This window comes from Oratosquilla oratoria, chromosome 25 (assembly GCF_046742065.1).
Source record: "Oratosquilla oratoria isolate Oo_2021 chromosome 25, ASM4674206v1, whole genome shotgun sequence".
Classification (NCBI taxonomy): Eukaryota; Metazoa; Arthropoda; class Malacostraca; order Stomatopoda; family Squillidae; genus Oratosquilla; species Oratosquilla oratoria.
Window position 1 is genome coordinate 36654908 of NC_134801.1, and position 15000 is coordinate 36669907.

A 15000-nucleotide genomic window follows, 5' to 3' on the forward strand; every position below is an offset into this window, starting at 1 on the left:
TGTACAAGGGGCCTCGATAATGGGTGCCACGGAGATGGACAAGATAGTTGCAACCAGAATGAAAAGAACAAGTGCTACTCGGAACAGGAAAGGTTGAAGAGTGAAATTTTTAATTTACATTGCACTAGTCCCAATCTTTTCTAATTACCAAGTTGTAGTTTGTTAGTAAAGTACTAAGCTAAGCTAAGCTAAACTAAACTAAACTAAATTAAACTAGATGACATGCCTGTTGTGGTCAGTTTATGTATAGAGGTACAAAGTTGTATTTGACCTCGCCCACACGCCACTGGACTTGAGTTTGACTTTGTAAAGTCGAACAGAAATGTATGTGGGCAAGCTTAAGGGGAAATAACACAAATATAGGCACTGACCCCCATGTTTGAGTACCCTACGTGAACCGACCTATTCGTTTCTCTTTCATTTCCCTTTAGATTCTCTTTTCCGTGATCAAATTCTTTACGCCAGTGTTATACACCGTACATGCAACATATACAAAGCAACTTAGGCCGTTAATCCTTGAAGTTTCTTAATTATAAAGTTAACCGCCTTCAAGACGATGATGTTCGTTATGGATTTTGTTTAGGCTAAAGAGACCAGGGGAAGGGGGGGGGGACCCCTGTTTACAGAGAGGGTTTCCGGCGAGCCAACAAACCTTCTGGACCTGAGTTTGTCCCAACATCTGCACGAAATCGCCTTGAGTCCCTTTATGCAGAGAGTTGCGACATGACGATACGATAAATGACCCATGGAACCATTTTGTGCCCAAGTCATTTTCGCTTGCGCTTTATGTTTGCTCTTGCTATTGATTCTTCGAACCTGTTGTGTTTGTTCACTAAATACACCGGGTTGTTGTCCATTCGGAAGCACCAACTATCTCTTCATTCATAGTCCCTTTATACAGAGAGTGAAAACAACTCCGGACATGCCGCCATTTTGTGTCCATTCTTCACGAAATCACCTGTTCTCGAGCGGAACAAAGTGATTAAATCACATCACCATGTTGAGAGGGTTAACACTATCTTCCTTGTCTCTGCCTCATCTGTTGAAATTAGATCTGACTTCTTCTACTGGTACTTGTTGTTCGCGAGAAGTTATTGTTGCTACGGTGATGCATCAACAACAGCTAGGGTTACTTATGGCCACTGTGTCATCAGCTTTATTCCACCACTGTCGACACATCTTGTGCGCCATCCCGGAAGCCCAAACCTGACCAATGTGTAAAAGGTGAGGAACCTATGTTAGAAGGCACGCAGCTTTATATGGTTGGACTCTCTGGGCAGTTAACAATCACTGCTGGGAACTGGAGAGGAGTGCGGTATTCGAACCCACAACTAAGCAAATGCAAGAGATGCACAATTATGATTACACCACCAGCGCACCAATGTGTAAAAGCTATGGAGAGATTTTCTGTTGTTGAATATCTGATACATTTTATACAGAATTTCTTATATATTTAAAATTGTATCTATTAGCGAGCTTGTGTCGCAACAACGATAGTTCCGATATATGATAGGTTAGGTTCGGGTTTTCACAGTCTGCTGTACGTCGACTCATTCCATATGAATCAAGAGCACAGTACAGCTAATCCGCACTTGAATTTCTCAAAGAAATCATGAATACCGTCTGGGTCTAAAGAATACGTGGAGAAAAACACCCCTTGTTTTTTTAGATGAGCCCTGAGTGTATTCGCACATTTCCTATAAGGTAGACTTTTCTAAGGCTCGTTTCACACGTATCGACTTTCTGCCGTGTATCGTCCACGACACGACGTCGTGCTTTTAGATGCCCATGGGTGTCTATGGCCGTGACGTGTGAAAGCGTCCTTAGAACCCCATGGTTATTTGAGAGCACGACATTCTGTCGGGAGAGGCGCACGGCGTAAAGTCGATTCGTGTGAAACGAGCCTATCTATGAAGGAGAATTTCTCCTTCGGACCTCAAATTAAGGTAGTTGAAGTAAGTAAATTATGTTGCAACTTAAGAATGAGCTTTGAATTGTGAAAACCCTTTATGTAATGACTTAAAACTGTAACAAGACTTCTAAAAGAGACTTATCTATTCTTGTTGCACTGAAGATGTAATATACGAAAGCGCTCTGCTTCGTTAGTTTCTTTTTCCAAGTGGTCTACTTTGCATAAGTGAACACACGTACCCGTGTTCTTATTAGCATATATATATATATATATATATATATATATATATATATATATATATATATATATATATATATATATATATAAGTAAAGACGTACTTCTGAAAATCTAGATCTAAACGTCTTGTTACTGGATCTAAGTAAAGTACTTCTTCCCCGGTAAACATGAAATGACTTCATGAATGTCTAATGCTTGAGATCGTCGTACCTTCACGTAGACCTAAGGTAGTAATATATATATATGTATTCCTTAGTTGTTCCAAGCTTAGGCACTTCTTACACTCTCTGGAAAGAAGAGTGCGGGGTGATCTAATAGAGGTATTCGAATTGGTAAAGGGCTTTAACAAGGGTTATGCAGGCAAGGTTATCCAATGAAGACAACAAGGCAGGATTCGTAGTAATGGGTTTGAATTGAACAACTTCAGGTGAAGGAAATAGGCAAGAATTGATTCACCAACAAAGTGGTTAATAAATGTAGTAACCGTGTAAAGAGTGCTGAATTAGTTGGTTGTTTTAAGAGATTAGATAACTTTATGGATGGGGATGGTAGGTGGTAAGGGACATGGAACTGCCTAGTGTAAGCCTTATGGTCTCTTGCAGTCTCCTCAATTCTTATGTTCTTATGCAAAGTACGTTTACCGGTCTCCTTGTGCACCACGTTATGAGTGTCAAGGAAAAGATGATGCAAGAATGAAGCCTTTATTACTGGTGTGACATTTTTTCTTTGAATTGCTGCATCATGTACCTTTTTCTGGTATTTTTTCTCTATTTGCCTCTTTCATACACAATTTCAAGGGCCACAAGTGTGAGTCACTATTGTCATTTTATGAAGAATGATAGGTTGTGTCTAAGCTACCTTTAATCCTTACCATCATAAATCCCTTCAAATTAACTATCGCAGTCTTCAGACGCAAAAGATTTGAATATATTCACCATGATTCTAATGGTAAAAATACCATGATTATGCTTATTGTAGCGGTGCCTCGTTTGTAAACCCTAAATGGTTGACCCCAAAAGAGCGAGTTAATGTAAAATAGTTTGCGCAGGCCTGTGCATAGTAAGTTACCGAGCCAGAGGTATCTGTAATCAGACGTAGTAACGGAGGTGTACACAGCACAGCCCAGTCGTGATAAACATTTTGGTAGACTTGAGCCCTTGGCGTCTACTTGCTCAGTCACCCTCGTGCTGTAGGCCTGTTCTGGTCGAAGTATTCAAAAGACTTATTCATTTCCTTCATAAGAATGACTGAGATGACCAATCTAGCGGGCACCCGGGCATCAACGTGACTGTGGCTCACAACATTAGAAATCATCCAGCTCACATACTGACTGGTGTGCACCAGCACTCATACTGGCAGTGGATTCCGACTACCACACATGGTGCCAAAGGCGTCGACAAGCACAGGTTCTTAAAAACGTTGCAAAGTCATTTAGAAACCTAAATGACTGCATATAAAGCTTAACAGGCTCGGGGACTTTGAATGAAACACTCAAAAAGAAAAGAGCAATTTGGAAATAAAATTGTAAAAAAAATAAATAAAATGAAAAAAAAAATATTAACCACTTTGGAAAACTAAATTGAAATTACGTAAGTTAACTAAAAACCTACCTTTGATAGTCTCATTTTTACATGGAACACGGCCACTATCTTATACATATTCATCATCAACTACCTCAACCTCTTGCAAATGAGTACATTCTCATGGTGGGTCTCGAGATTAAGTAGACTTTAGTTGAAGTTGTTTTTCAACCCTGTACGTACCATATATCTTTAATAATAGATAAAATATTTTGAATTAAGGAGAGGGACATCCCTAGAACTCCTGAAACAGTTACACTGGTTCTTACTAAGTTCAACTGAACTCGTTATCTGAATCATGAAGTTCGAGACAGATGTATAAATTAAACTAAATGATACGAATTGTTTGAAAAAAATCAGCACTAAATGGTTGGTAAAATGAAATATATAACAAAATAGAAATTATATTAACATTCAACCAGAAACTGTAATATCCCTTTTGATGTATCTTATGAATTGATCATATACGGTATCTTAATTGCTGTCATACACTTTCATTTAGCCAAGGAAACCATGCTCCGAAGCCAAGAGGCAAAATATAGCTGGAGCCTCGTTCAAATAACCCTTCCACTTTTATTCATTTATTTATTCATTTATTTATTTATTTATTTATTTATTTATTTATTTATTTATTTATTTATTTATTTATTTATTTATTTATTTATTTATTTATTTATTTAATTAATTAATTAATTTATTTATTTATCTATTTATTTATATTTATCTATTTATCTATTCATCTATTTATTTATTCATTCATTCATTCATTTTATTTATTTATCTATTTATTTATTTATTTATTTATTTATTTATTTATTTATTTATCTATTTATCTATTTATTTATTTATTTATTCATTTATCTATTTATTTATTTATTTATTTATTTATTTATTATAAATTTAGGTATAAGAAGGAAATAAGCAGGGACTTGTTTACAATCAGAATGGTTAACGAACGAAATAAATTTAGTAACCATGTAGTGATTGCTGAAACAATTGTGCGTTTTAAGAAAAGATCAGATACTTTTATGGATAGGGATAACAGGTGGTATGGGGCATTGAACTACCTAATGTAAGACATCTGATCTTTTGCAGTCTTCTCCATTCTTATGTTCTTATGTTTTATCTTTAACTTCCAAAAGTTGATTTTATTAAGATATTATCCAGCAAAGTGGGCCATAGCTTAACCATACATGCAGAAGGGGAGCAGGAATGTAAAATACATATTTTCAGGAAGGGTGAAAAATAGGATTATAAAGACCAGTCCATATGGTTATCTTCAATACCAGGAAATGTATGTAAAATCTAGTATACGATATGTAAGTTTCACCAAAACAACACATCCTTTAGAGAAATAAGTAATTAAATCTGAATTTGAGTGAAGGTGGTGTTACGTAACTAAGGTACTCGAGTTGAGCAACTCACTCGGAAAGCTGATAACAGCAAAGGCACTCTAGTGACGTGGCACATTTTCCAGACAATGATTCAGGTCACAAGGTCGTCTCTAGAAGATGACCTAGAGTGAATAAGGTCAAGGGGCTCCAATGCGGGATGTCGCTGCGTCATATTGATCGAATTTGCATCGGAATGGTAGGAATGGACAGGGAGTTGGTCTGAGAGCTCTTCAGGGGCTGACCCACAAGGCTGCATAAGAAGATTGAAAGCGGGGTTATGCACATATTCAACATAGCGTTCAGGAACCCTTTCACGGTATCCATTACTATAGACTATTGTCCTAGCTAGTGTTATTTGGGTTTGGGGGAAAATATTTTGGAGTGAAAAATGTTGTGAAATTCATAATTAGTACTTTTTTTAATATATATGCTGTCATACATAGACTGGAGAGACCACGGGTTCTGTTCTTAGAAATTGATCGTTAAGATATACATAAATGACTTTGACTTATAACACTCATGCCAATTTCATTGGTGATAAAAAAAAGAATAGTAAGATTAGCTAATAACTAGAGCACAATATTCTACAAAGTAATTTCCCAAATTTGTTATCATCTCAATAATTACAAAACAGTTCACTGAAAGTAATACAACAATAAATATTACTACAGATTCTTTACAAAGAATTGGTCACTATGATATGTATTGTAAATCACTTGAAAGCGAAAAGACAGTAGTAAAACCTTTCATGTAACTTTTAACTTAAAATGTTGAATCATTTTTCATTTTTCTTTGTCAAGATTTTATTTCCTCTGTTATAGTTTACCTTCGAACATTTCGCAAAACATTGACTGTGTAGTTAATTATGTACATTCACTGCAAGAAGATGAAGAAATAAAACATTCAGTGCAAGAATCAATTTACCTTTTCATTACCGGAAATCTGAACGAAAAAATCTTATTTTTCAGCCTGAACTTCTAATAAACTTTCGCCACAGAAATTGCCATCATGCGTGATGCATAATTGAATGTAGAGGTTGCTTGATCTTCCATATACCAGTGTAAATAATAATAAATAAATATCTACCAGTAAAATTTAAAGTGATAAAGTCGACCAACAGCAAGTGAAAGCTGATTGGACAACACATACAATGAGATGGGTCAAGTTTGATATATAGAGATGCATAAAATAATTTTGTCTCATTTGGTACTAAGTTTTGAAAGAGGCATGCTAATGAAAAATTAATACGAAATAAAGAGAACATAGTGGCTTTTTGGAGCGAAAGATACATCAAATACCACGATATCCCACTTGGTTCTCGTTCTTGTACTCTTTCCTGATTATGTAAGCGTTGGCATCTTACAATGTCAAAATGTCTTGATATGTCTGACTTATGATATTTTCAAAGCATAGTTTAGGGGTTCATGCAAAGGGAACAAACGCGATGATACTGCACAATTATCCTAATAATTATCCTTCTACCTTGAACAAGATTTTACAAACATCTCTGGATAATGCCCAGTCAGACGTTGCTTCTCAAATCTGTTTGATGAAGCTTAACCGTTGTTGAAAAAATGAGAGATTGAAACTTGTAAATAAAACGAGAAAACTATAAATAAAAAGGAAGATAAACGAGAAGACAGACATCACTCTGAACTTCCACGCTTGGTTCAATTAAACAATGAATATAATTTAATGGGGAAGAGGTATAACTGTTGTATATGTAGGCAGGGCAGTTGGGAATATTACTACGCACATCTTATTCTTCTATTACATAATACAAGACATAATGAAAGAGATTTATGTGAACCGCGATAAACGTAGCATAGAAAACGAAACGTGGTAACACCAGGCCCCGGGGAAGATGCATTTTTTTTTTTTTATATATGCTTGAGTAAAAGGCATCTTATGACCTACTGCCTGTTGCAACAGGAAATATATTTCTAAGTTTTCATCAAAATGGTAATATATAAAATATACAAAGTAGCATATCGTGTAAGATTAACAGCACCAAGAAGATGAGGGAGTTCAACAACAGGGAACAAAGAAGGAAAGAGATTTACCTCTGAGTAGAAGACATCATCATCTCTCATTCTTCCTGGAGACACTGCGTAGGCTACTTTTTTTTTTTTTTTTTTTTTTTGAGAGAGAGAGAGAGAGAGAGAGAGAGAGAGAGAGAGAGAGAGAGAGAGAGAGAGAGAGAGAGAGAGAAAATTCGATTTTTCTTTTGATTTCCCCCAACTCTCCAATCCCCGAGAGAACCTCGTCAAGCGTTATGTCCACACTATATTTTCAAGTAGGTCTGATAAAAATATTTTAATCTTAATTCTTTATTTAATTTTCCACAACTTTTCCTTTTCTATTCTCATGCAATCAACAAAACCTTTTATAATTTTCACCACTGTGAACTCGGTATTGTAGGTTATTTTTTCATAGATCTACTATTATTTTTTGGGGCGTAGCATGCATTTATTTCGAATATGAAAGCATAGTTTGTAGTCATACAAGGTTCCACATCCTGAAGTCTTTGTTACTTCATGCCATGAATTCTCTCGCATGATGTTTTCCAATTATCTCGAGTGTTTGCACAGCCTATATAACAATATCGTCCTGTATTTTTCTTGTTTTATCAAGAAAAATATAAAAGTATGATAAGAGGGTATTCACTCAACTGTATTAGATCAGTTACCTATCAATTTGCTTTCACTTTCTTTGTATTATATAAACATAATTTGCTGCAGCCTTCTTACTATTATAAGTTTTATCGTATTTGATGAAATAATCATAATATATATAAGTATTCCTTGCCACTCCTTTCGATGATTTTAATTGTATACCTCTTACTTCGATTGATGCTGTTTTTTCTTCAATGATTTTTCTTTACAGATTTCCTACTCCATTTCATTAGTAAGATTTTACTCTACTATTAACATTTTATTCATCATTCCAAAGTCTTGTGTTCGACACGAGCCTTTCCCCCATTCTTTTTGATCACGAAAGGTTCTTTTTTCATTCTACATTTTACCTCTCATTATAAAACTCTTGTTTGTTCGCTAACTGGCAGGAGCATTCACGTCATCATCCACACCTTCTGCTGAGCTGCCACACAGGACTCTTCCTCTATTCCTTCATCCCTCTTCTCTTCCCTTCCTTCCTCCGACCCTTCCTTAGGACGCCCACCTTTTTCCGAATGAAGAATGGGTCCTTTCTCTTGAGTACCCTTGAATCTCCCTGGAAAATGCTTGCATCTCCACATGTGTCTTATCTCGTCCAACAGAATCCTATCTCTGTGCCACTATGCTTATTCCATACAAAAAGAGGAATTTTCTCAACTATTATTTTAGTCAAGCTAAAGAAAAGAAATCTCATGTCTTCATTTCGCAACACCAGGGAAATCATTTCCACATAATCTCGATATTCTTTCCTCTAATTTCTCAATTTTTTTTTTCTAATCTCAGTAACTCAGTAAAGAACAAGAATAATCTTAGAGTAGGATTTTCTCAGATTGAAACAAGTCGCCTAACGCTGGCCATAACATGGACGCAAACCATGGAGAAAAATGAAACATTTCTACGTTGTTTAAGCCCGTTTGAAATTCCTTGTTGATTACTATCAGTCATTGTATTTGGCACTTAATTGCTTTCCCACTGGGACTCCTCGATTTATTCTCCCTACCACCAAACCGTCTTATTACTTCCCAGTGTCTTTGTCAACAGTAAGGTTACAACATACCTCAATCCCATCCGCACTGGTAGACAACTTTTTGGCATCTCTTCTCTTATCTGATGGCCATTAGGCTATTTGATTAATTTCCGTGCTATCCATTCAATGGCTAAACAGTCTGTATTCGCTGTAAAGCACCTTAAATTATTTCGTTACTTTAATGTCGTATATTCACCATCTCACTTCCATTTTGTGCAAGGTGAGAACCCCTGGTAAGTACTTTTTATTTATTTATTTATTTATTTATTTATTTATTTATTTATTTATTTATTTATTTATTTATTTATTTATTTATTTATTTATTTATTTATTCATTTATTTATTTATTTATTTATTCATTTATTTATTTATTTATTTATTCATTCATTCATTTATTTATTTATTTATTTATTTATTTATTTATTTATTTATTTATTTATTTATTTATTTATTTATTTATTTATTTATTTATTTATTTATTTATTTATTTATTTATTTATTTTTTATTATTTTTTATTTTTTTTTGCTGACATTGAGTCACCTCCTTGCCTCGCTAGGATTCTCTGGAACCAGCCCAGGAAGCTCGCAATGGGTTTGTTGGTTCTTTCTGTCCCCAACTTCAAGGGATCAGTGACTGAAGTTTGCACATTGTTGTTTCAAGAGAAATTATCAAGCCTTCTTCATTTTTCTTACTCTCCTGTAAGACTTTTCTTGCCTCCTTGCTTGCTCGTTTTGCGTTTGAAGTTCCATAACGACCCATTTGCAATGTATCTTAGTTTATATAATCATATCTTAAATATATCCTTTGAGGCACATTGATATGTCAAACAGTATGCGATAAATATTACTCGTCATAGACACATTTCAAGTTTAGGATTTCAAAAACATATACCTTTTGTGAATAAATATCTGTACAACACCATAACAGCAGAGTATGCTACTAGCCTAACAAAAAGTGCATTATAAGCTTTATTTTGTCTAACGCTAGATGACATTAGTTAACTGATAGAACGTCATTGTAGCTTGGTGGTAAAAATCCTCTCCATCTGTCATGTCACTACGATGAATTACCTATACAGGGTGACCCAAAATTCACTGAGTGGTTTTGATTTTTAATAACTGCCTTGCTATTACAAATAGTATGGGATTATATTACAATATAGAAACATTGCTTCAGCAACTGCATTGTCTATTTTGTGGTATGACCAGCTGCACCTTTTTGCTGAAACCAGATATCAGACTAAAGGTCAATGAAAGAAGAAATGATCACAAACTACAACCCCTCAGTGATTTTTGAGCCACCCTGTAGATATTATTCTGGCCACCACCAGATAACTTTATTCATCTTCGAGAAAGTCATAAAAAACGGAGGGCTTAGCATTGTAACAGAGTGGTTAATAAGTGGAATAACTTAGTAACCATGTAGTGAACGTTGAAACAATTGATAGTTTTGAGAGAAGATTAGATAACATTATGGATAGGGATGGCAGGTAGTAAGGGGAATGGAACTGCCTAGTGTAGGCCTTATGGTCTCTAGCAGTCTCTTCCATCGTCATGTTCTTATAAGTGATTTATGAACGTTTCTATAAAACCCATGCAAGAAACCACACAGACTTTACTTTCTTTTCTTAATGCTGTAACTCGGGCGCGCTGTATATTCCTCACTTCTTGAGTGTCACTCCCTTGCACAAAGCTTTCCTTCATGCAATATTCTGTAAACAACGTCTACCCCTCGATTTCGTTGCATGCGAAAATTGCATTTTGATTTTTGACACAGACTTTCAGGAATATTCCATTCTCGTATAATAACCCTCGAATATTCGTCCCTGCCTGACAAAGAGAGCCTCTGTACCATGACTTTTTGCTGGTTTATCTTTTCGAAAATGTAATTTCGATATTAAATATTTGGCGTAATCATTTAATGATTTGTAAGCCCTACACATGGCGCAATTTTATTGCTTCTCATTATTTATATATTTCTTGTGGCTTCTTCAAAGTGGTTTTTATGTCATTGAGATAAACACCCTTGCATACCTAAAGGATTAATCCAATCATTAATTAATTGTTATGTATAGAGTCATGCTTCGTGGGTCTATATTTTTCATGCTGTATCTAAATATTTTCATAAATTCATTTTCATAACACCTCTCTCTCAAAATGTTTTGATATGCATTCATATTAACTCTAAATATTTGGAAATATCTGTTCAGTTATCAAAGCCACTTTTGTATATTCGTACTTCCTTTCTGTTTTACCAAATTAATCCTCAAATAGTGTTTGCAAGACATAGTTGAAATTTCAGACATGCTGCTACGGCCGTTTGATGTGCCATACGACTGTTTCAAAACAAAACTTCGCATAAACTCTGCTTAAATATGTGGTGAGATGATAATTTTTTCTCTCCTTAAAAGCGGAAGATGCATAATTATGACGTGCTGTCCCATAGCATGCAATGAGACAGACAGACAGACAGACAGACAGACAGACAGACAGACAGACAGACAGACAGACAGACAGACAGACAGACAGACAGACAGACAGACAGACAGACAGACAGACATAAAAAGAAAAAGAAAAAGAGAAAGAGAGAGAGAGAGAAAGAGAAAGAGAAAGAGGAAGTGGAAGGGGAAGAGGAAGAGGAAGGGGAAGAGGAAGAGGAAGGGGAAGAGGAAGACGAAAAGGAAGAGGAAGAGGAAGAGGAAGAGGAAAAGGAAGAGAAAGAGAGAGAAGATATAAAAAATAGGCAGTGAAAAAATGATTCATGCAGTAGTTATTCATTTGATAATTTTTTAGATTCGTTTTCTAATGTCGGCTTGCAATCCAGATTTAATATCTTAGTTTCTTTTGACCCGGAACTGAATCATCTAGAATGAACCTCAGATATAAATAACATCACTTTTTTTATTTCTCATTTTTTTTTTAAATTCTTTTATTTTATTTCTTATATTTCGTTGCACAAATATTGTTGTATCCTGCCGGCTTTCTTTTTGCAGTTACTCGTGTGTTCCGATATTTACCAAGGTCTTGATTTTTGGGTAACAGATTTCAAAGGTATCATTCCCGTCTGGCCTGTTTGTTATCAAAGAGTAAATGGTTGCTAATTCGTTTCTTTTTCCGTAGTTTTGAGTATTAAAATCTTCGTCTTCTAATTCTAGCTTTCGATTTTCCATTTGAACCTCAGTCATCGCTTGGGAAATGCTGGAGAGGAAGATAAACTATGCATGTTTTCGTAGACAAACCCCATAAGCTGTTTATCGAGAGGTTGTATGATGTACAAATGAGTATATTTTTGTGGCATAATCTTCTTTTTTAGTTTTCCGGAAGTAAGAAAAAAAAAGGAAAAAAAATATAGAATATGATCGTATGTCATCCAATATACCCAATATGAATGACCTTCAGATTGTGATGAATAACTGGCACCAAGTCATCACGCAATCAATCAATCAATCCGTCGACCCAAGTCTTACAGGAGACCCACCGGGCTGGCACATAAGTCAGGGAAGAAATATTGTATTGTTCCCAAAGGATATTTAGGTTGAGATACTAAAGTGATTTCCTCAGTGGAATTATCGCTCAACGATAATCGTCCATGGCTTAATGACGATCGTCAAACGATTCCCTAGAGCACTAATTCTTTGTTTCTGAAAGGGATTGTTTTAACTGGAGCTACAAAAAAAAAAAAATAATAATAATAATTTTAACCGAACCTACCCACTCGCTTATCCAAATATAATGCCAAGTGTGATGCGTGTCACCCACCACCGAGCAAAACGTACCTGTAGAATAAAGTGTTCCCTGTCGAATGCTGGTTGCATCTAGGGTAGTGTCATTTGCCGGTATTATTCTGTGTTGGTGTTGTTTTAATGTTGGTTGATATCCTAAGCGTATGGTTGCCAGAGTAGTTGTTACCTCTCTTGTGAATATTTTTTGCTATGGGATGTTGGTGCACTATTGAGTTTGAAAGTTTGTATTAAAGAGATTTTTTTGGTGATTGAATGTGATTGTTCTTTTGTGTAAACGTATTGTGTGACACTTGTGGTAGATTGTTGTATATATTTGAGTACTATATTGTTTTACGTTCAGCTGGTAGTGATTGTATGATATAATGAGTTGCATGGGAGGAAAGTGCCTAAAGCTTTGTATCAGAAAATATAATTGTATGACAAAGAAGAGAAAGACAAAAGCATGATATTGTAACCACTGATAAAGGATAGAAAGATACCACAATTTATAAAGATTGGTACGCACATAAATAGTAATTAGACTGATATCATGTAAGAGATCGGAGACTTGGAAACAACAATTAAGGCCAAAAGCAAACTTCAGGATACAGAAATGAAAACCCTCAAACTAATACGCGGAGAGACGACATTAATTTGTTAAATATGAACATCAAGAAATTACCTCACATGAAGGCAGTGTATTCAGTGAAAGTGAACAGGATAGACAGTATGACGACATCAAAAGGACAGGAGAACGTGAGTACCTAAGAAGATTTTATGAGTACGTCACCCTAAGGCCACAGATCGGTGGGGGAGACCACTGATGAAATGAAGAGCCGAACCTGGTTGTGCCCCTCAGCCTAGGGGCAAGTAGAGGAGAGTTGGCTCTTCTTGTATAGTCAAGAGGGCAGAGATGTGATGGAGAGGGGCAATGAATGATATATATTTGTCTAACATGAAGGAGGATGAGAAGATGAGGAATTGGGAAATATGGGTTGTTTTACGTCGGATTCATGTATACATGTGTTCGTTTCTCAAAACGCACGTGTTCATTATATATCAAAATTATGCGTAGAAAATTACCATATTAACTCAATTACTATCCTTAGTGAAAAATTGTCACTATTCTGCAACACCAATATTGACTTGGTAATACTGTGTATTGCATAAATCGTTGTGTGTGAAGCTGTCCGTATGTATTTGTGTGTGTGTGTGTGTGTGTGTGTGTGTGTGTGTGTGTGTGTGTGTGTGTGTGTGTGTGTGTGTGTGTGTGTGTGTGTGTGTGTGTGTGTGTGTGTGTGTGTGTGTGTATGTATGTATGTATGTGTATATCCGTATGTCTATGTATGTGAATTAATCACGGGAATGACTCATGTAGAGGTATATGTTGTGCGAGTATAAATTAATTTGTATGTGTGTAAGACAATGTACACATTTACACGATTAAACAGAAATGTAGGAAAACATTTTTAAAGAGTGAGAGTAAAGGGGTCGAGGGTATTTGGGGCGAATAATTTTTTATGAAGTACGACAAGTCGTACGTGTGGGAGAGAGAGTGGTGACTGAAAGGTGTGTAGATGTGTTAATATAAGTAATAAATGAAATGCATTCCGTATAGAAAGATATACACGGGACATCTCTGGTAGAGGTTATCCAAAACTAAGAAGACAATAGGACTTTGATGTAAAGAGATGCGGTAAAAACGCAATGAATAATACAATGGTTTGATGATGATGAGAGAGAATGTTCATAGACATAAGAATAATGAAAACTATATAAGTAAACACAGACTAATAGAAAGACAGGAGTCAATGGCAGTACTAAGGACTTTGTGAAAAGCAAAATACCATTACAGTACAGGTCTTTGGATTTCATTTAAAATCATGGAAATATAACTAACTTATTCATTCTTATCAATCTACATACTATCGTGTGAATCAAACAAATATTCTAATAGATGAAAAGGTTTGAAATTTTCTTTGGAGTGAATTTATCTCGTAAAACTACGAAGTCACAGACAGATGTAAAGAGAAGAGAAAGAGAATATATACAATATATGACGTTTAAAGACAAGCAAAGGAAAGTGGGGGTTCGTGTCATGTTCATAAGTCATTGGAAGTAGAAGCATGAGGACGTGTGTCTTTAGAAATGAATTTGTTTACTACAAAACCCAGTTACCATTGCCCTCTGGAGGGATTTGACTTGTGTGTGTATGTGTGTATGGGACAGAGTATTTATCATCCTGGCTGACCGGATTTCAGTCTCCCTAAATTGTTCTTAAGTTTCAAGTGCATATTCTCTATTTCATTTTTTCTATCTATATCATAAACAGGAGTACATCTAGTGGCTTTAATATTTGATAAACAATGTTCTTTTTTTATCCCTGATAAGATGACGCGGTGAAGTGTTCCACTCCTTGGAAATTGAATAAGTCATCCCAATAGACTGGGAT